General features: G+C 41.7%; 1 protein-coding gene across 1 annotated transcript in view; it reads left to right on the forward strand.

Annotated features, from left to right (window-relative positions):
* Nucleotides 1-3,563: 3,563 nt before the first annotated feature.
* IL1RAPL2 (interleukin 1 receptor accessory protein like 2) overlaps nucleotides 3,564-21,771 on the forward strand; it is a 1,126,326-nt gene continuing 1,108,118 nt past the window's right edge. The window contains exon 1 of the mRNA XM_032757406.1: nucleotides 3,564-4,420. The gene's annotated coding sequence lies outside the window, so the exon portion shown is untranslated. The remainder of the gene's footprint in view (nucleotides 4,421-21,771) is intronic.

Consider the following 21,771-nt stretch of genomic DNA (forward strand, 5'->3'; position numbering starts at 1 on the left):
GAGCCCTTTATATATTTATAATTTTCCCTTTGTTTAAGGAATTTCAATTTTCTTCCCAATTTATAGTTTGCCTTTTGACTTTGTATATGGTGTTTTTTTCTTTGCAGAAATTTGTACATAGTAAAAAAGTATCAATCTTTTTCTTTTTGGTTTATGGATTTTGAGTTTTGCTTAGAAAATTGTTCCCCACCTGTGGAAGTCCACTCCTTGAGATTCTGATTTAACAGATCTGCGGCATTGTCCTAGGAGTCTTTAACAAGATGCTAAACCAGTAATTTTGACCATCAGCCTCGTCTAGGAACATGGATGATATAAAATCAAGTATGTAAGTTACCTGGCATGCAGTAGACACAGAGTAACTGTTTGTAGTCTGGTCTCTCCCCTTCCTATCCTAAGAGGCTACTTGCGATTTACCTTGTGCAGAGAGAATAAAGTTCAGCATACTTTTTAGTTACTTTTTTTTTTGCAAAGCTATTTATCCCAATTGATAACATTTTTAAAAAATTTGGCCTTACTAAATGGTTACCAGTTCTTCTCACCATTAATCATGAGAATATACCACGTGCCCAAGATTTGACAAACTATGTAAAGTTCTGTTCTTAATATCATTAGGAAGATGATATACTAACTCTACTCTAGTGGGCCATGGGAATTGATGTATTTCTTCAGAAGCAGTAATTATTTCATGTAACCTAGGGCATTTTTGCCAAAAAGGCCATCTGTAGGTAGGGGCACTAACCATAATTTGATCATCCTTGGTCATGAAATAGATTGGGTCTAATTGCCCTAAACAGATATGACCCTGGCCTTATTCTCAGGTGCTTATCATATGACAAGATTTCATTATTAGCAATTGGGATAATTACGCTCACTGCTTCTTTTCCTTTCCTGGGCTAGGCAGAATTGAAAGATTTTCTTGAAAAGCCTTCTCAACTGTTAATGTGCATACAAAGTTACCTGGGGATCTTGTTAAAGTGCAGATTCTGGAACAGTAGGTCTGGAGGTGGGGCCTGAGACTGCATTTCTAACAAGGTCACAAGTGCTGCTGGTCCATGGAAAACACTTTGAGAAACAAGGTGCTCGACCATGAGGTCTCACCCAATCTTTTCTAAAAGTTCACTGGTTCCTTCCTCATTTTCTTGGCATCTTACTCCTTTTTGGATTCTTTACTCTTACTTTCCTGAACTCCTCTAAGATCACTTTTAAAACCATAAAACACACTGGTATGACTGGCCAAAAAAGCAGCCCTCTTTGATGAATACCAAGAGCCCATCCCCCATCCAGAAAAAAAAAATCCATTGATCTACCATGGTGTGTTAAGTTTCCAATTCTCGGGAGTCTTCTTAAAGTTTCTGGTGAAGGGTGATGTAACCCAGGAAAGGTTAGTCATACTAGTTAGGCATTAATCAGACTGGAGCACCAACCATCCTCAGCAGAGAGAGTACTGAAAAAATGGTAGGTACGCAAGGGAGTAAGTTTTGGTAGGGTGGGAGGTACAGAACTTGATACATAAAAGCACTGGGTATTAGAGGGAAGTTGGGTCAAATTGGTTGTATGTGCCACTGCACTCCAGTCTGGGTGACAGAGCGAGACCCTAGGTATAGAAAGATGATGAAATGAGTAAGCCGACAGGACAGGAGGAGGTTTTTTATTTTAAATGTATTGTCTACTTGATTATTTGCCTAGGGATCTTACTGGCTAGGATCCTGAATGAGCTCCTCTCACCCTGACTGCTGGCTCCTTAACACCCCAATGTAAGTGAAGGGTCCCGTGGCTTGATCAAATGGTCTCATCCATGGACAGCCCTGCTGGTCAGCTAAGGCCCAAGGCCCGAGGGCTAGTGCCATGCTAAAGGCCAGATTGGAGGTGCCAGGGATCCAACCAGAAAGGAAAGACTTGACCAGGTGGTGTCCTTCCACCAAGGGGCCACCCCGTGTTGCTGCCTGCCGTACGCAGCTGGTTGGAAGCACCTGGCTGTTGGCACTAACAGGAAAGTAGGTGCGGAGGGGGTTGGCCGGAAGTGGTAGTGAAGGTTGCACAGGGCCAGCCGGCAAGCATAGGGAAGTTTGCATGAGCTCCGTAGGCAAGGAGAAAGGGAAAACTGGCTGGCTATCTCCCTTCAAAAGAATGGGCTGTTAAAAAAAAAAAAGAAAAAAAGAAAAACAGAAGCAGAAACGGCAGAACATCTTCTGTTTCAAAAATACAGATGATTTTCCCCCTCCCATGTATATAAACAACGAAAACCAGGAGGGTAGCTTGGTATTGGTTCCCGCCCGAAGGTCCTTTCCTTTCACACCCGACCTCTCTAGATCCCCGACTTAACCCCGACTGAAGAAGAAATTTTCCAGGATGGGGGTGGGGTTTTGCTGGATTTGTCGAAAGAGATGGTCCACAGGGGAAGAGTGCATAAACTTGGCAAGAGAGGCGAGAGAGGGAGAATAACCTTAATCATGCACAGGCTCCGGCCTTAACAGTTGAGTGGATGGTGGACCGAGGCCAAGCGGCCAAAGAAGTGGATTTGAAAGGCACGAGTCTGCGCTGCGTGCCACGTACCAAACGCTCAATTCTCCCTCCTGGGCCCTGTATCCATCTCTCATTCGCTCTCTGTGGCTAATGCAGAGTGATGGAGCAGCCTCGGGAGAACAGCTGGAGAAAGTTCAGAGAAAGACAAATTAAAAGGAGCTCAGCGCAGCAGCAAATGCTGGCGAACAGCGCTCAGCTGACCCGTTAAATGAGCAATCCTGTAAAGCGTGTTAATCAGTGCGGCGCCGCGAGAGCCCAGCGAACACTCTGGGAAGATACCTGGCGTGGCAACGGGACTCTTCAACGCTGCAATCTAGGAACGCTGTTAGTCCTGGGTTGTAGTCCCTCTCCCCCGTCTCGCTTAAAGAGAGGGGTTCCTGGGTTGCAATACGTTGGAGAACAGGTGGTCAGATGCATGGTTGGCGAGCCCCTGGCCCATGGCAGAATGATTGAGGCCAGGGTTCTAGCTGCAAGCCTATCCCTGCGTCCCAGTACATTACCTGCCTGCCCCATGATTGGCGGGGCTGGAGAACCCTGAGACTTAAGGATCTTATAGGTGGCAGGGGTGGAAAAGAAGAGTCCTCCCCGGTCCTGGAAAGCTCTAAGAAAAACTAGGTAGTTTGCGTCTTTAAAAGCAAGTTCCAGTCTGCGGGGAACCAAGCAGGTGAACTCCTGACTGAACTAGATACCTGTTCAGCGGCTAGAACTGGAGACCAGGAGAGCTGAAAAACTTTTAGTGGCTTTCCACACCTGCACTCAGTTGAGCGCTCGCCCCAATCCGGTACGCCGGCCTACTCTGGTACGGACGCTAGACGGCGCTGCGGGGACACGCTTTCCTTCTCCCGAGAAAGGTAAGAGAGCGCTTTTTTTTTTTTTTAAACCAAGGGATGGGGGACTTGGGGTTGGCAGCCTTTCTCAATCTGCCTCCCCTCCCCGCGCTCCCAAATCTAAAGGGGTGTGGAAGAGGAGGAGGAGCAGAAGCAGCTCTTTTCGTGACGCGCCAGAGCGCTTCTCTCTAATTCCCACCTCCTCCCCGGTGCAGTCAGCCAGGAGGCACCAAACTGTTAGCGACAAAAACGCAGCTCTCGGTCACTCCCACTACCCTCCCACCCGCACTCCAGGCATATTTTGGAGGAGGCAGCAGCAGTGGCAGGATGTGAGGCGAGCCTGGAGCTCATTTTCAGGCGCCTCTCCCTCTTCGGAACTAAGGGAGACTTGTGGGCTTTTGCGCACTGGCTGTAGGGTTCCCGGGAAAGGCTGGAGCAGCGAACAGGAGGGAGAGAGGTGGACAGGCAGAGTCTGCACCTGCTGCCTGCGCCTCCGTTAAGGCGACAGGGCAGCTGGTGTTTCGCTCCTGGAGTGTGCCTACTTCGCAAGGGGGGCGAGGGCCACAGGCTGAGGCGCCCGCGTCCGGGAGTGCACCGCTTGGCCGAGGCAAGGTGTTGCTGGAGCAAGGCTGCTCCGAAGCGAAGTCGCGCAAAAGGAAGAGTCTGGGAGGCAGGCGACTTAGGAGAGTCTAGTCACTGAGAGACAGAGAGAGGCGGCATCTGCCATTCTAACTACGGAGCTGAGTGATTTAGAAACCCTCCTTAACTCTCCCTTTCCAGCTCTCCCCAAAGTCCACAGAAGCTCTGCTGAACTCTAGAAATCTTCCCTGGCCGGGGGGAAGTTTCCTAGCATCCTCTTTGGCTAAGACAGGGAGTGGAGAAAACAGGCGGGGCTGTACTGTCCGCTGTTTGGGGAGACGCGGTCTTCCTCGCGCCCCCTTCAGCCACTCCGACTGCCTGGGAAGTCCCAGCCCGCCCTCTCCGGAACCCGGCTCGCCATCTCGCCCTTGACATGGAACTACGCATCTGAGACCTGCTGGACGTTTTGCTGGCCGTTTTGCAAGACTCAGGTAATGCCTACTTGCAGAGCTGGAGAGTTGACTGGCAAGGGCCAGGGGAGAATGCGCTGCGCTCTCAGTTGGCAGCGGGGCAGGCCGCAGCCAATGGAGGCTGTATCTCTCCTGCAGCTCTGGTCTCCGCGCCTGGAAATTTGCCAGTTGGCTTTCTCTTCCTTTAGCCTTCCCAGAAAGTTTAGGGAATAGAGCCCCGAAGGCCAGGGGCTCTTCGCCTGGGAGGAGCGTGCGCCGTCCTTCAGGTGCCCGCGAGCCCATGCGTTGCGTTTCCGCGGCGGGATCTTCATGCTCTCTGCGGCTGGAGCGCGGGCTCTGCAGCCTGGAAGGCAATTTCCAACTGGGCGCTTCTGACTGCCCACACTTCTGCCCGCAGCTGGGAGAGCAAGCGGAGCTGGGAAGAGGCTCAAGGCGGCTCCTGAGTGGAGCAGCGAGGGGTTCCCCAGCAATACACTGCCGCTCCTGGGGATTCCCACCAAGCACTAGACAGGGGAGATCGCTGGATATCTGGGGCCATTTCTGTGCTCCTGCACTGAGAGCCTCAAGGTACTTCCCCTGCAGTTCCCAAGACGCCCCCTTTCCTCTTCCCGCAAGAATCCCCGATACCCCTAGAGTGGGTTTCCCAGGTCCCCACTGCTGCTCAGGCGTGAGGATCTGCCCGAGCCAAGTTGCGCTTCAGACTCCTTGTGAAGGAACCCTAGAGTGGGAGAGTAGGGATAGCCACTCGCGAGTGGCTGTTGCCTCTCTGGGCCTGGGATTGGAGCAAACAGCTTGATCTGTCACTATCAGACGTTTAAGAAAAATGCTTTGGCAAGGAGACCCTGGCAAGGGAAATGTGTATTATAACAAATGTCTGCTTCGGGGGTTTCTCCTGGTCCCTGCAGCCATCCGTGCCACCCAAGGACTTAGAGACATTAGTAAACAAGTACTCAAGATTTTCCCCTTGCCACCCACAAAAGTTGTGACTGCACAGAAGTGTTGGAAAAGTACTTCTCAGTTGAAAGCTACTCTAGAGCCTACCACAGGCGTTTTTTTAGGGGGAGTCTATTTAGGAGTATCTTGTCCCCGAATGAGGAAGCGGGACCTGCCCACCACCACTACATTCAATCAAATGTGTAGACTTCCAAGAAGGAATCCTTTCTTTTCCTGGCCAGGGGAACCAAGCTGTAGATTATTAAACATGCGGCATAGCTGGGAACAGACTCGAAGGAAGTAAGGGAGGGAGGGAGGAAAGGACGCTCCTCTAAGCCTGCAAGTTCAGCGGGCGCCCTACAGTTCAGGAAGACTACCTCAGTTACAGAGTCCCTGGGAATGAAGGAGTTAAGTTTTTGGGACAAGTGTCTGGGACTGGGGTCCATTTTCCCACTGACATCCTCATCTCCCACCCCACCGCAGCTGACCCAAGGTTTTGGCTCCATCCCTGAGCCGCCCTGTACGGTGTGAACTCTCTGATTTGCGGGCCGCCCTGGGCTAGACAGCCCACAATTACCCGCTGTGGAAGCAGATTATTTGGGGCACTAGTATCCATGCATTGTTTTGCCACTGGGCTCTTTGCCAGCAGGGTCTCGGATACTTAGGCTTCCACCCCTTCTTGCCGCACAGAACACGTTCTTCTCCATGCTCCCGGCTTCCCCAAAGATAGCAATTGGGCAACTACCCTGGGACCTAGGGAGGGTGAAATTCCCAAGTATTCCTGAGCCGAGGCTTCCGAGGCTTCAGCAGAAGTGCCTATCTTCGCCACTTGCATCCCTTCTACTCCTCTCCTCCGTGGAGCAACCCCTGCTCTATGGCCGGTACAGTCGCACCGCGCGGCTGCTGGACCCGATGCGGCGACTCCAGTTTTAAACCACCTGCTTACAGTTAGCTCTCCAATTTGAGGGCTGCCCTGGGGTAGACAGCCTGCAATTACTGAGGTGGAAGCAGCTGATTTAAATAGCGTTTAAATGTGGATAAAGGGCTGTGGCATCAAAGGCTCCTGGCTTGCCCACTCTAACCCCAGCTGGTCTGAAGGAGAGGCAAGTAGCGACCAAAGCTGCCTCCTTGACAGAGAGCTGCGGCCGCTTCTGCTTCTGCCCTATAGGTCAAGGCCAGACCTTTAGAGCAGTAGGGTTGAGGATTTAAATCGGGCTTTGTGGAATAGCCTCTGCTGCCCTCTCTGATATCTAGCCAGTCTTAACTCAGGTTGAGCAATCGGCCATTTTTAGTTTCTGCGGGGCTTCTACCACTTTGACCTCTCTGTGCAGAGGCTAAAGGCGCTGGTCAGGGGTGGTGGATATCAGGGTGCCCCTGGACTGTGGCATTTACAGGTAAAATCAAGTCTGAATCTTGATTTACCCATTCATTTCCTGAGAAATAGTTCCTCAATGGTGTAGAACATTCTTGTTTGCCAATAACTGGCAATAGAGTCCATACACACATATGCTGCTTACTAGGGTGAACTGATGGTGAGACAACCTGGGGAACAGCCCCTTATAACCATCTGGAACATGTCTCCACAGCTGCAAAGCCCATTGAAATTTTATTTAGCTTTAAAAAGGCATGCTGTAAAGAATCTGACCATATAAAAAAGAGGAATTATGAAGTGACTATTTCAGTTTTGTTTAAAATAGTAAACTTCACTTTATCAAATACACTGGCTTCCATAGTTTATTGAAGTGTCTCAGTGCAAACATTTGCTATTTGGGAAGAAGGGGAAATATTGGGAAGGTGAAATGAGTTAAAATATGCTTGAAATGATCGTATACTTTGGTAAAACAGAATTTTGTGTTCACATCTGTGCCTTAAATAAAATCATCACTGTGTGCAATGTGAGGGCCTGAGTAGATTCTGTGACAGGTTGTAGCACTATGATGAAACCAAAGGGGAACATATATTTATCCTTTGTATTTGGAAATTTCCTGTAACTGCAGCAGTAATGATTACAGCTGGGACTGTTGGAAGACAAATGTACACATTGCCTTCTTCATTTGAGAAGTACCATAACCTCCTTTGTGAAAATGCACTGTAATCAAGTGGAAGAGATAAAAAGTCCCAAGGTTGAGGTCTTCACTAATAATATATAAAAGAAAAATCATTGCCAAACCTTGAGATGTGGACTAACAGGGTTTTTTCAAGGCTGGTTTCTAGCTGTAGTCAGAAACTCACACCTTTTAATCTCTGAGAACTGTCCCTTGATCCTAGGTCAGAAAGCTGTGATTGGAGCCAACTTGGTAGAGAAAGATAAATGTGGAATGTGCAATATGTGCTTTAATTATCCTGAGCTAGGACTTGAAAATAAGCCTCTCATTATCTTTAGACTTGGAGCTGCAAGTGCCTAGGAATTTGCCAAAATAAAATGTGTCTGTCCAGGCTGGGCATGGTGGCTCACATCTGTAACAATCCCAGCACTTTGGGAGGCTGAGGCAGGAGGATCACTTGAGCCCAGGAGTTTGAGATCAGTCTGGGCAACATAGTGACACCCCACCTCTATTTTAAAAATGTGTCTAATGTAAGGCCTGATGCAAAGATGTAACACATGGATCCATCTGGCCAAAGCTACCGCTATTTGGGCTGGTTCACTTTGAGTTATCTCCTAATGAGATCAGAGGCACTAGAGTGAGTCCACTGTGGGGCAGTTTCTTTTGGGCTTCCCCAGCCACAGACATGGTTCCAAATCTTTTGTCAAATGATCTAAATACATATTCTCTGTGCCAAGGAACCTAGATTTAGTAGTCTTCTTGCTTTATTTTTCCCATTAATCTCACAGCTTCGTGTAGCTATACCTTGGCTTCTCTCTTGAGTTTCAAAATGCTTTCTAGCTGGTTTACTTTATTCCTCTATTTGGGTGTTCTGTTGGCATGAAAATGTATTAAAACACTGACTTGACATTTTCCCCCAAGCAAACTTTTGTTTATCTCTTCCTTTTAATGAGGTCCTCATTCTCTAACCCTAGCACTTCTGATCTCATTCATCTGTGACTGCTCCTGCGTGCCTCATCCATCACTATCTCGTGCATCCTGTCTTTTATTAAATGCCCTGAATTCTGTCTCTAGAATAGGTTTTCTCCTTTGCATTTGTACTGCCACCACTTGCAGTTAGGTCTTCTAGATTCTTGATCTGGCCTGCTACAAAAGCCTTTTCTTGCTGTCTTTGATCTGCTCTCTAATTCAGTATATCCTACATGTTAGGATTAATCTTCCTGTAGCTCATGCAGTTCTTTATTTAAAAGTGTTACTTAGTGAGTGGTTGTTAAGTCATACAGATTGTTATTGAATCTAAAATAATCTCGAACCATTTGAGTTGCCTGATGCATTAAATAAGTTGCATTGTAACCTTAGGAAGTGATATGGTTTGGCTGTGTCCCCACCTAAATCTTACCTTGAATTGTAATAGTCCCCACGGATCAAGGATGGGGCCAGGTGGAGATAATTGAATCATGGGGATGGTTCCCCCCTACTGTTCTTGTGGTAGTGAATAAATCTCACAAGATCTGATGGTTTTATAAATGAGAATTCTCCTGCACAAGCTCTCTTGCCTGCCGCCATGTAAGACGTGCTTTTGCTTCTCCTTTGCCTTCTACCATGCTTGTGAGGCCTCCCCAGCCATGTGGAACTGTGAGTCCACTAAACCTCTTTCTTTTATAAATTACCCAGTCTTGGGTATGTCTTTATTAGCAGTATGAGAACAAACTAATACAGGAAGTTCTCTAACATTGCAGGTGAGTACATAGCATGGCCAACCATTTGGTGGGAACTCAAACATCAGATTTGGGACATTTGTTGCCTAACCCAGAAAGTCCATATCATCCTTTCAATATCCAGGGACCCAAATAGTATGTTGTTTCCTATCAGTTGGCCTGCTGAAATTATACCTTTTAAAAATTACGAGAACTGTGTTTTATAGTCTTTTGTTTGTTAACAGTCTATTGCTATGCCCAAATAGGTCATTTTGCTCTGGCTTACTTGGGTGTGTGTCACTCTAGGAATCATCTAGATCATTGTATTATGTTACAAATTTTTAACATTTATGTTGTGCTTGCTTTATACTTTGGGGAATGCCCTTCCCCTTTCTTTACCTTGCTTAATATTTATAATTATTTGTGAGGTAGGTGGTCTGTCCAAGTTGGGAAACTTTGTTTTATTGGCATCACAAAGCTATTATTGCTCTGGGGTCCTGGCTCAGATAGCACTAGACTAAAGGGATTTTATTCTCTCCTCATTAGCTGTAAAACTAAGTCCAAATTCTTTGGCCAGAAGTTTAAGGCTCTTTAATATTTAGCCTCAGTCTACCTAGTAAGCCATATTTCTCACTACCTTCCTGTTCACATAATCTAGCCAGACTGGATCACTCACCATTATCCATTTATAACCTTTGTTATATATCTTTTGTGCCCTTGCTTATGCCATTTTTTCCCTGGGGTATTTTTCCTCCCAATTTCCATCTCTACTTCTCTGCCTGTTGAAAACCATATTTAAGAAACAGCTTAATGCAACCCTCCCTAATTTATCTCTCATACCTGATAGCTAAAATAATCTGTCCCTTTTCTTTTTCTTTTTCTTTTAGACAGGGCCTCACTCTGCTACCCAGGCTGGAGTGCAGTGGTGTGATCACAGCTCACTGCAGCCTTGACCTCCCAGGCTCACGCAATCCTCTCACCTCAGCCCCCCGCCCCCAGTAGCTGGGACTACAGGTGCATGGCACCATGCTCGGCTAATTTTTGTATTTTTTTTGTAGAGATATGGTTTTGTCATGTTGCCCACGCTGGTCTTGAACTCTGGGCTCAAGCCATCTGCCTGCCTTGGCTTCCCAAAGTGCCACGATTACAGGTGTGAACCGCTGTGCTCAGCAATCTCTCCCTTTTCATAACTCTCTTGGCATATTGTTGATCCCCCTTTTATGATATTTACCTTGTTCTGCAACCATTACTGTTATCTGTGTATCACTCTATCTCCTCTACTAAATTTTAAACTTTTGTAAGGCTGTCTTTTGTTCTGCAGAGTGCCGAGGGTATAGGAAGCATCTGTTACATACTTATTTAATTGAGCTGCCTTTGAGATCTCAGTGTTAGCCTTAGCATTTTACCATGTAAATGATAGTTTCAGGTTAAGTAGGAAATTGCCAAATCTATTATTTGCCAATAATGTCATGAGGCAGTATAATAGGGCACTGATTCTTTTTAAAACAGCTATGCTCTAGAAGCGCTCTATTCAATAAATATGTAGTCGTATAAATTTAAACTGATTACAATTGAATAAGACTAAAAATTTCAGTTCCTCAGTCACTTAGCCACATTTCAAGTACTTGACAGCCACATGTGGTCAGTGAATACCATATTGGAAAGTACAGCTATAGAGTATTCCCATCACCAGAGGAAGTTCTGTTGGACAGCACTATTATACAACAATGGTTCTCAACACTTGTTTCCACCAAAAACATGTTCACAAAGGTGACTGCTTTCGTGGGTTTATGCAGAATTCCCAGTGCCATAGTGCTGCCACTTTTCTTCCTTCTCAGAACACAAATTAGTAACATTACGGGAATCACCTTGACTCTGGGAGACAAATTAGATATTTATGTCACATCAAACACCAAAATAAATTCCAGATAAAACTCTGAAGGAGAAAAAATTATAAAGAACTTGATCTATCACATATAACTTATATTGGAAATTATAATGACTAAAATACTACGGTACTTGTGTAGGATCAGACAAATTACTATAACAGAACAGTGTCCAAAGAAATAATCTTAAGTATATTATGGATTTTAAGAAATGACAAAGAAGGATTTCAAATCCATGGGTTTGAGGGAAAAGATAGATTTTTCAGTAAATGTGATTAGGACAACAGCTGGTCATTGAGGGGAAATTTAATAAAGCTACATCTATACTCACTATTTAAACCAAAGTTAATTCCAGCTGACTCAAAGATTTAAATGTAAAAAAATACTATAAAGACACTCAAAGATATTTTAGATTATTTGAAAATCTATATAATTACAATTTAACATTTTATTTTATAATATGTTTATAGTCTTGAGATGGAGAAGGTTTTTCTAATTATGAAGACTGAAGGCTTAAAGGAAAAGATTGATACATTTAACCTTCAAAAAAGTCTTTATGGTAAAAAATACCATAATCAAGGTTAATTAAAAAACTAGGAAAAATATCTGTGACACATAACAATGGGTAGATATTCTTAACATAAAAGAACTTCCACATATTAATTACAAAATAAATCTCATAGAAAAAATGGGGAAAATTCATGAATGGAATACTCATCAAAAAAAGGAATACCAAACTCACTTTGCAAATAAAAACTAATAGTTTTCACATATCAGATTAAGAAGGCTTCAAAAACCAACATAAAACATGGTGTTGGCAAACCTGTGAGGATATGGATGATCCAATGTACTGTTTAAATTGGTCCATTTCCAAAGATTGTGTTGGCAATCTGTATAAAAATGTAAAATACCTTCTATGATTTAGCAATTTCACTAAGTATTTATTCTAAGAAGATAAATACAAGTACTAAAACGTATACACAAGGATGTTCATTAATGTTTCATTTATACTGGCAAAGCTTTGAAAACAACATAAGTGGCTCTAATAGTGTATTGACTAGGTCAATTGGGATGTATCATTTTAATCAGTTACTTGGACACATTAAAGACAATGCAGACCTGCATTTATTGATATGGAAATATATCCATAAATACAATTTAATGGAAAAGGTAGCTTACAAAGCAGCATAATTCAATTTTTTCACTTGTTTATGTATTTGTGTACATCTATGTGTGCATATAAGCATATGAAATGTGTAGAAAGTTTTTCACCAAAATGTTAATTATAGGTGGAAGGACTTTGAATTTTCTTTAAAAAATCAGCCTGTGCTTTTGTTTATTTACAGTGAGAATAATATAAGCATATATTTTATAATGCATTTAAAATGCTTATGGTACTCAATACTCTGCTTAAAGCACAGTGGCAGTTATTATGCTTATATAATTTATAAGATAAGCTAGTCAAAGTTAAATGTGAACTTCAAAAGGATTCAAGTGTTAAATGTAAAAAAAGGAAAGCATATAATAACTAAAATATAATAAAAGTAACCTGGGAGTAGGACTTTCTAATAATAATAAAAGAAGAAATCAGAAAAATCAATAGAGCATTTTACATAAACATAGAAAATGTATATGGATAAATATAAAAATAAAGATAAATCGGAACAAATAATTATAATATTTGATATGTAAAGGTTTATATTAGCTCAAAAATATAACTTTCCATCAGCTAACCACCCACAAATAATAAGGTGTTATTTGGACTCTTATTTTTTACATTATAAACATATTGTATATATCCTATAAATATATACAGTTATTGAAGTATTTTACATTGCTAGCTCTGGTAACACTTGCAGTGATTCTAGAGGAATATGGATTGGGGAATATGGGGAAAGGACCATGTAGTGTAATTTTCTGCTTTAACTAGACAAGGATAAAGCCTCATAAGATAGGGGCAGATGCTACATATCTTGGCATGAACTTACCTGCTCCATGGTTCTCTATAGATTTACAGCTGCCAGTGTCACTATCTGTACAGGGAATGATCTTGCCAGATCCAAAAATACAGCTGACTTTTCCCCCCATACACCATTAGTTTTTTAATACTCAGCATCTGTGTCACCATATTTCCATTTAGGGGGATGTTTAGAACTAACAGCTCTCCTGGTTCTTGAACCAAACTCAGAATCAAAAAGGTCACATCCTCATCTGAGGAAAGAAAACCAGATCAGGGCCCAGATATCCTTTGGTGAAATATCTGCTTTAACCTTTCTAGAAAATGGAAAAATCCATTTCCCTAATGTCTATTTCCTAGGTCTTATTTAATGCCCCTAATAATGGGTAGTTGTGACACAGAATTTAGACTAAGGACTATGACCACAAATAATGATAGCTAACATTTAGTGGAGACTAATGATATTCTGCGTTCTATTCTAAGTACAGCTTTATATGTATTAACTCATTTCATATTAATAATCTATTTTACTGGGAGGTAGGTGGTATTTTTATTACAATTTTTAGATGAGGAAACTGAGACACAGAGTTCAGTAATTTGCCTAAATTCACAAAGCTATTGAAATGGCTGTTCTGGGGTGAGAACCCAGCCAGTCTCGCTCTAAAACCCATGCATTTAAACGTGACACAAAAGTATGTGTACTAAGAGTAGTAACAGATACTAATTAGCTCAGTTATGTAGCTTTCAAATTTTCTACAATTAAGATATGTTACTTCTATAATCACAAAATATATGATATTAAAAATTAAAGCTTCAGATGGAGCCATAGACATAGCCCTCTCAACTCTTCAATTTTGTCTTTATGTTCATTTTTATAAAAGTATCCTAAGGCATTGTACCATAGGATATATCATTTAAAAAGCCTACTTAATATTTGGAGGTGGTAATTGCAATCTGTTGACCAAAGACAATTGCATTTTGCAACTAGAAGGGATGATGGGGTAAAACCTCTGAAACTTTTGCTTCGGAGTCTAAAATGTACAATTATTTCCCAATTGAACCTAATAACTGCTTTATAATATCATTTCCTTTGTTATCCAGCCTAAACTTTGTAGTATTGTCCTTTTGCTAATATCTTCATCTGATTCTAGACTCATTATCTTGTCACTAAATCTGCCTACAACACCTCCCTCTCCGTTTTTGGATCAATCTAACCACCACTTTCTCTGTTCCAACATCTCTACGGCTGAACTCCTCTAGAGAAGTTCATACCTGTGCCAGAAACAGTACATGGTCTAAAACCCCATTTGGGCCCTGCGGAGGTGCTAGGAAGACCTTTTACATGTACATATTCAGCTTTCTTTCCCATCTGTTTCCCATGGTAGTTATTTCAAACATCCACTGCTCATCTCAGACTACATTTTTCCATTCAGGCAGTTGTTCTTGCCTTTGGTTTTACTTTCAGACTTGACTTTCTAACTCCATTCATTCTCTTGCCTCCTCCCCTTCCCTTCCCATACTCACCCAAATACCTAGTGTTTTGTTCAAAGTGAGTAATTCCACTGGATCCTGTGTTTAAGAGTTCCAAGTCCTCAGTTATCCTGTTTTCTCTGGGAAGTAGCAGTAGTTGGGAAGGAAGTTTGAATAGCCAATTGGAGCATTGGAGCTTGGGGGAAAGAGGTCATTAATAAATGCTGAAGAATATTTAGGTAAGAGTGAGCGTTCCAATGAAGTTAGGGATCATGACTTTATAAGTGAAAACAGTCTACACAGCTGTGCAGTTTTTTCAAGCTCTGCTCAGGTGTAAGAATGGAGGAAGTGGACAGTTGTGTTGATCCAGAACTGAGTTTTGCCAGGATCCATCACAGGGACAAAAGAATGAGAAGGTGAAGATATTAGTACAAGTTGTGGAAGTGATGGATTATGAATTGAAACTGTATAGGGAAGGAGGCATCAGGGACTGATAAGTAAGGTAAAAACTGGTTGTGAGGTGGGAAGAAAGCACAAGGGTGGTCGGGGTCTGTATAAGGAGGACACAAGAGCAGGGTGATGATGCAGCCCAGCAGTGGCTAGGGCTTATGTCAGGAGAGCATCTGAGGGATGGTAGCCTTGCAGGAGTCAGGACCCATACAGGGTGGGGTGGCAGTCTGGCAAGGCCGGATAGTTGACTACATGCTGGGAGAATGAGCAAACAAATATATTAAGAGTAATAGGAGTGGGCTTCTCACTGTCATAGAAGGCAGTTACAAATATGGAAAGGCGGGAGGCTAGAAGGGACTCTCTGGTTTTGAATTGGAATTATCAGAGTCATTCATGGCTATTTCTGTCTCCATCTATGTATATATTTGTTTCTATTTGTCTATGCAAATGATTATATATCTTACACATATGTATATTTCCTAACTTTGTCCACTGAGAGGGCCAGGAACAGCAACACATTAGTAGCAATAAACGTAACAAACATCTACATCTTAGTTTGTCAATAGTAATCTTCACTAAAAGTAATCAGAGTTCTTTGAAGAAATTGCTTATCTCAGGCCTGGGGCAGAGAAGCAAAAAGATGAGGGTAGGTACATCTTGTGCTGCCAGAAAGTAAGAAGTGCTCAAACAATGATAGGGGCATGTGAAAAGACAGAGAGTTTGAAGGGGCTCCTACTAGTGCTATCTCCAAGAATAGAGAGAATGCTAAAGCTGAATGGCATGAGCCTCAAAGAGGCAGAGGTTTTTACATGAAGGCAGAGATAGAAGTGGCAGTGTGAAGACACCTTACACATTTCCTGATCCTGAGCTGGATCTACCAGAGAGGGCTGAAGGGTGTTCTTTTAATGTAGAATCAGTCCCAAGGCAGAGACCATGTGCAGAATGGTGGAAAGGGATCTGGAGGGGCACACAGAGGGGATCCAGCACAGTAGTAAAGAGATACAGGCAACAGGGAATACAACAAAGATAAGAGGTGAAGAGAAACTCTAGCATTTCAGTTGTGCAAATACGTCAAGGGAAGAACTTATTGAGATTTTCAGCAGGAAGAGAGAGGGCTCCAGGAGGGATGTTCCAGGAAAATTATTTTCATGAGTTTTTAATGATCTGTTGGAAAGTTTGGGGGCACTTGGTTATAGAGATATAGAAAAATGAGTCACGTGAAAATGAGACAATTCTCATATTCTCATTATAACTGCAGGAAAAACAAAAAGTACAAGAAAGGAAATGAAATCATAATATACTATTTGGCTCACAACTTAATATTCATAATAATGTAAAATTATCACATAGCTATATTTGAATAATTGAGAGAGGACAACTGGTTATTTTCCTCTGTATTAGGAACTCAATAGATAATATGTAAAATTGACTAAGAAGCAGAAATATGAACATATTGTTTATAAACGTGGAGATACATAACAGATGAAATAGCTTAAAAAGTTGAAGTTGTCTTTAAGAAAAAGGACTTGGGGTAGGGGCAGAGAACTGCTGTTTTATATGTATTATAGAATTATATATAAAGATACATGTCAAAAAGTTATGGTGCAGAGAAATCAAAGACCTAAAAGCAAAAATACCGTTCAACTCAGCAATTCCATTACTGGGTACATGCCCAAAGAAATATAAATCACTCTATCATAATGACATGCATATGTACGTTCATTGCAGCACTATTCACAATAGCAAAGACATGGAATCAACCTAAATGCCCATCAGTGGAAGATTGGATAAAGAAAATGTAGTACATATATACCATGGAATACTATGCAGCCATAAAAAAGAATGAAATCATGCCCTTTGCACCAACACAGATGGACCTGGAGGCCATTATCCTAAGTGAACTAACGCAAGCTAATGCAGGAGCAGGAAATAAAATACCACATCTTCTCACTTATAAGTGGGAGTTAAACAACGAGAACACATGGACACAAAGAGGCGAGCAACACCCGCTGGGGCCTACTTGAGGGTGGAGGGTGGGAGAGGATCAGAAAAAATACTCATCAGGCACTAGCCTTAGTACCTGGGTGACAAAATAATCTGTATACGAAACCCCTGTAACACGTAGTTTACCTATATAACAAACCTGCACATGTACCCCTGAAGCTTAAATAAAAGTTAGAAAAGAAACTTAGGGCAAGACCAAAGTGAGGAGGACTATTTAAAAAACAGAACAATCTACTGGGGTGATTTGAAGAGGTGAGTCAAAGGAGCAAGAGGAAAAATTATGCATGTCAAAATCTATTTTAGCCACTTTTCTCAAACCAGAGCTCACTCTGTGCTGCCCTCAGCACTATTTATATTAGAATCTTCCCCACCCTTATCCTCACACAAACATCCATTGATGTGCAGGACTCCTAACTAATTGCCCAAATTACCTGACTCTACTCTTCTGCCACAGTTTTAGTCATATTCTACAGCACTTAGAGCCACAAAATACCAAGAGGAAAACAAAGCAAAACATGTTTATATTACCTGTCACTATATTCAGGATTGATGTATTGATTAAACCCCTCTGTCACTTCCATAGCGAAAGGTTGTCGGGCCGTTGGTCCATTGTATTATTTTCTTCCCCTAGTACTTTCTGGCTTCTTACATTGCATATACTCACTGTCATCCTTCTCCCACTATGTCACCTTCTATATAGACATCTGTGTTCTGTCACAGCTTTTACATTCGAACAAGTATTCATTTTATAGACATTACAAGTAAAATACATGGTCCTGCAAGGAATATTACAGTTGTACTTCAGGCACGCCTGCTTTACAATGTCAACAAGAGGGATCCATTAATTTATAGTTTTGTGTTTGGTAGGGGAACCATATAATATTCTACATATATTTAGTTCTCCAGAATGTAGCTTAATCAATATGGCACCTCAGGCAACCTGAAATACTGAAGGCAACATAAAATAAGATTGTCAGACCAAGAAATTTTATGTCTGTTGATGGGGGTTTAACTGCTTTGGAGGCTACAGAAGGTGTATATATTTAGAAGATTATAGTAAAGTCAATAATAGGAAAGAGTCAAACTGATGTGTATAAAAGGTACTGAGGGAGAGAGAAGTCTGTATTTAGGATCCCAAGGCAGAAACTTCCAGGTTCTAATCCTTGCCTGCCAACCTTGAGCACTGTAGAGGTTTCAATAATATTTTCTATCTCTGAGTGTCATTAGGCATTTACAAAGGGAATGCCTCATGTAGGAAAACCTGCAGTATCACCTTGAGCCAACCACTGACCTCTATGCCTGAGTTTGGCACCTGCCAAGTGAGATGGCCAGTTGAACTATGTGCCTTTAGGTGCCTTTGAGTCCTGTGGTTCTATGATTTTAGTACCATGCTCTGCTTATCTCAAAGAGCTATTCTGAGGCTCAAATGAAATACTTGACATGCAAATGCCATAGAAGTTTCAAGTGCTATACGAATGAATGTAAAAGTATTTTAAATTATACATCTCTAAATATAACCAACAACTTGCACACGCTCTCCCAAACAAAGCAAATGGGCTTCTGGGCTTTGATTTTCAATTAGTCTCAAAACATATGATTTTACTTGTTCCAATTTTCAGAAGCAAAAGGAGCAAAAGATTCAAATTATGATCTTTATTAAGAAGGTACTTAGCCACTTAGAAATGCTGGGCACATTATGTGGCTCAGCCAGTTTTTTCACTGTTGTATTGTGTGGGTCTCCCAAATAGCTTTTACTGTGAAGACTAATAAAAATCATAGGAAAGTTAAAACCGAGCAGAATTAGATTAAATTTCAATCTGTATTCTGCAACGGTTTTTATTTGTGTGTGCATACTTTTCTATATGCTTCTAATCTCTTCACATGGTTTATAGAACAGCTATTAGTTAATAGATTCTGACATGTGATTAATATGTAGGTATTTGAAAATTCATGTGGTGCATGCCTATGTCTATGGAGTAAGGTGCTAAATCTGCACATTCACCTCAGGAACATTGGGGATGGAAAGTCAAAGCCCAGAATTATCTTTTGCCTGAAGGATGCTAGCTAGGGCCTTTCTAGGTCCCCAAGGTAGACACTGAAGATCTTTTTTCATTAAATAAACATCCACTAAGAACCCGATAGGCTTTATATACTATACTATTAGCTGGGAACACAAAGATGAAAAAAAATTGCCCCTTCCTTAAAAGTTCATCATGAATTCTCAAAGAGAGACACAATGGTCAGCTCCTATGACACTAAAATTTAGATACCAGAATAAAGAATGGAAGGTAAAAACTGCCCAAACTCTTTCTGGGGTGGTGGGCAGTAGGATCAGTCCCTGAGAAGACAGAGAACTTAAAGGATATACTTGAAATTTTTATTTAATCCAAAGTATAATACTTTCTGCCTAAATACTGCTGCATTAGAAGCATTTTATTGTAAAATCTCTTTCCAGGCATGTACACTCCGCTGCTATGTACACAACTACAAAAACAGGCAAGGCCAAGAGCAGTCACACCAGCTGCTGTGGTTTGTTAGTGGACAGAAATGCTTGAATTTAATTAAAGCAAATGCAACAAAGGTTTACATACCATGAGTAAAAAAATTGCTTCAGAGTACCTAACTAGCAAACAGGATGTGCACACCTCAGGCCTACCTGAAATGGAGAGCAAAGAGTGATGTAAAGTGTGTTTGCATGAAAAAGAGACTGCTAAAACCAGCATTAGGCTGACTTTCAATTTATATTAAGGGTGGGTATACTTTTTTTCTAACTTGGTGAATAGTCAACAAGTAATCATACAGCTTTTTCTTTTTTCTCTCTCTCTCTCTCTTTCTTTCTTTCTCTCTCTTTTCTTTTCTTTCTTTTGTATTGAGATGATGGAGTATTACTCTGTTGCCCAGGCTGGAGTACATGGGTGTGATATCGGCTCACTGCAGCTTCGACCTCCAGGTTCAAGTGATTCTCCTGCCTCAGCCTCCCTAGTAGCTGAGATTACAAGCATGTGCCACCATGCCAGGCTAATTTTTGTATTTTTAGTAGAGTCGGGGTTTCACTATGTTGGTCAGGCTGGTCTAAAACTTCTGACCTCAAGTGATCTGCCTGCCTCAGCCTCCCAAAGTGCTGGGATTACAGGTATGAGCCACCATGGTTGGCCCAGCTTTTTCTTTCAGATAGACATGCATATACACATATATTATCATCATTGAGGTACAATTTACATACCATAAATTTATCCATTTAAAGTATATAATTCAATATTTTTTAGTATATTCACAGAGTCATGCAACCATCACCACAGTTTTAGATATTTTTATCATCTCAAAAAGGAACCCAATACCAATCAGCAGTTACACTCCATTTACCCAACATTATGCCTCAAGCCCAGACTTAGGCAACCATTAACCAACTTACTGCCTCTATAGCTTTGCCTATTCTAAGCAATTCACATAAATGGAATAATACACTATGTGGCATTTTGCGTCTAGCTCCCTTCGCTCTAGCATGATGTTTTCAATGCACATCCATTTTGTAGCAGGTGTATTTTATTCCTTTTTAATTGACAGATAATATTTCATAGTATCTATATATCACAATTTGTTTACCATTCATCAATTGGTAGACATTTAGGTTGTTTCCACTTTTTTGCTATCATGAGTAGTCTTACAGCTTCTTACATCAGTTTCTAATTAGCATGCACATCACTAAGCACTGATCCAGATATTAAAAGATACTACTCTTCATAAGCTGGCCATCCCCCAGTTCCTTGCCAAATCACCAAAATCAGTTAAATATATTTGGAAAACTAGACAATAGGTATAGGCAGATAATAGGCACTTAATGTTTGCTGACTCAGGAATTAATGGATGAGAAAAATCATTCCTTCAGTTCTAATTCTCCTTTTAATAACATCCCTACCAGCGCCACCTGGATATTGTGTCAAGGTATGTTAGAGCTGGAATGAACGTGGTGGAGTCCCAGGTTTCTCAACGTGTGGGTCAAGAACCACATGTGTCAGATCCACCAGGGGAGCTTGTTAAAACTACCTATTTCTGTACCCCCACCCCAGAGAATCTGATTCAATAAATCTCGGGGTGAGGCCATAGGAAGCTGCCTTTGTACCAAGCACCCCAGATAATACAAATGCATGTTAGAGTCTGAGAATCATTGATTTAGTTCAACCTCCCTACTGTATAGGAGAAGAAGTTTAGGACTTGGGTGGGAAAGGGACATGCTCAAGGTTACAGGGCATGGTAAAGATAATGCAACAGGGAGTTGAGATTATAAATCCTGATATAGCACTTTCCATTACCTTGGGTACTCTTCTTTATCACATCTCCTTCTTTTCCTGGTGAATACATGCCTCCCTCACAGATTTGCTCCATAAGTGTCAGTGTCTGACATACCCTAAGTGCTCAACAAATAGCTATTTTTTTTTAAGCTTAGTCCTGTGTGAACTGAATGACTAAAGGATCTCCTTTTGGGGCAGTGTTTGCTAAAAGTATAAAGTAACAAGTATAAGGCTTAAGAAAAGAATACCAGACCCAGGAGGGAGGTCTCAGTGGTTCCTGACCCAAATGTTGAAAAGCTCCTAAGTGAAAAACTGTTCAACCATGGGTTTTTGGTGGCCAAAGAAGCTATGTAGTGACATTTCTTATCCAAGGTCCTTAAACCACTCTGTACACCCACTGTGATCTATTTAAAGGAGCCAGGTCTTTTTAGAAAACAGTTTCTGCCAAGTTTTCTATCAGAGGAAAATCATAAAGTAGGTGAGCTACAGCCATGACTAAAAGGTAGTGGAAATTTTTCTAACTGAAAGTTGTTATGCCTATCAGAAAGACTCAGTAAAAACCCATTACTGTGCTGCAGAGGAAAAAATCAGGGGAGCTATTTAAAAATTTTTTTTTATAGTTTTTTAAATTACAAAAGTAG

This window comes from Hylobates moloch, unplaced genomic scaffold (assembly GCF_009828535.3).
Source record: "Hylobates moloch isolate HMO894 unplaced genomic scaffold, HMol_V3 SCAFFOLD_7, whole genome shotgun sequence".
Lineage (NCBI taxonomy): Eukaryota > Metazoa > Chordata > Mammalia > Primates > Hylobatidae > Hylobates > Hylobates moloch.